The sequence below is a fragment of the Limulus polyphemus genome, unplaced genomic scaffold (genome assembly GCF_000517525.1).
Source record: "Limulus polyphemus unplaced genomic scaffold, Limulus_polyphemus-2.1.2 Scaffold8546, whole genome shotgun sequence".
In the NCBI taxonomy this organism is placed as follows: Eukaryota; Metazoa; Arthropoda; class Merostomata; order Xiphosura; family Limulidae; genus Limulus; species Limulus polyphemus.
In genome coordinates this window covers 24,711-26,394 of record NW_013674156.1, presented here as the reverse complement: position 1 = coordinate 26,394, position 1,684 = coordinate 24,711, and positions in this window count along the sequence as shown.

Below are 1,684 nucleotides of genomic sequence, written 5' to 3'. Positions count from 1 at the left end.
TGATTGACCAGTGTTCCGCGTGGAGTGACGCTGTCTTCTAGACGACTCTATTCATGATGTTATAGAAAGTCGTGTTTAAAATTGATGTATTCTTCCCCAGAAAGGTATTAACATCTTCCCTAGCAAGAAGAATGGTCCTGAATTCACAGTGGACCAAATATATAGGTGTCGCTCGAGGCGCCAGGGCTCGCATCTGTCAGTACACAACAAAATAATATTAACTTATGCATAATTCGCAATTAACCCACAGCGGTATGTCTGTGGACTTACAACGCTAGAAACCGGGTTTCGATACCCGTGGCAGAGCACAGATAGCCCCTTCTGTAGATTTGTGCTTAACTTCAAACAAACAAAATTCACTTACAATTATGTGTAATTTTCCTTGTGTCCAACTTCGTGTTAATTTCGGTCTGGTAATAGTGTGTGCGTGTTTTACAGCAATAGATCACAAGTACGCATACTGGTATTAAATAATCCTTACCCTAATTTTGGTGTGTCTTAAATAAAATTGATGAAAAACCAGATGTCACCAGCTTAATTTAATTCCCACAGTAACAGTTGTTATCAAGCAATTTGCTTATATCAATAGCGTTTCAGTCCATGTATCCCAAATGGTCTGGTAATGGACAACAAAATGGTGTTGACATATTGTACAATCCTCTTTAGTTTCAGTTAGAATATATTATTAATAATTCATTCTTTACTGAAATGGGTTGAATTGTTATCTTTTACAATAATATAATCTGGTAAAACGAATGTCTGTCCGTCGGAGTTGCATTTAGCTGAACCAACTTCTTCTCACGGTCAGCGGTGATTGTTCTGTCGAGGGTAGGGACATTGAATCTTACAATTTTAAGTCCCTGAAGGTGCAAATATTTAAAATGTTTACTAGGAAGTTATGTAAACAACTATTACAATATGAATTTGATAGTCCTCAGTTTTAGATCGTGGCTTGAAATACCACAACTGTACATGTTTGTCGAACTTCGACATGTTTTACTAGTACATATATATATGAGTTTCTTTTTTTTAATTTTTATGTTATTCATCTGTGTTCATGTAAAAGATGTTTAAATAACACTAACGATATAGGTATTTTTTATTTCGCAACAACCCTGTCGGAGAGTTGTGACATCTTCAATGTTGTGTTGGTTACATGAAAAAAAAAATCCACATTCCAGTCGCGGAATGCTGGAAATAAAACTTTTATACTGTAATAAAAATACAGTCTATGCTGTGTTTGTTTGTTTTTAATATAGACACGTGCATTGTTATTTACCCAGGGTTTTTTTCGATGTAGCATGATAGGCTGTGATATAATGACTAGTTTTTGCAAATTTGGGATATGATTTGAGCATGATAAAGTAAGGCTAGCGTAGATGATGATTGATTATTGACTTATTTGTTTGTTAGTTCAATGTTGTGAGCATTGAGTTTGTATTTCGATGAAGAAATAGAGATACAAAAAAGTGACAAAATACAGTAGAAGTTAGCAAATTAAAAAAAAATAGTTTGTATCAGCGTCTCCTGCGAAGTTAGGCCTATCAGTGAGCGCTAGTTGAGGTATCCGAAGAAAGTATAGTAAAAAATAAAACGTTTGTATCAGCGTCTCCTGCGAAGTTAGGCCTATCAGTGAGCGCTAGTTGAGGTATCCGAAGAAAGTATAGTAAAAAATAAAACGTTT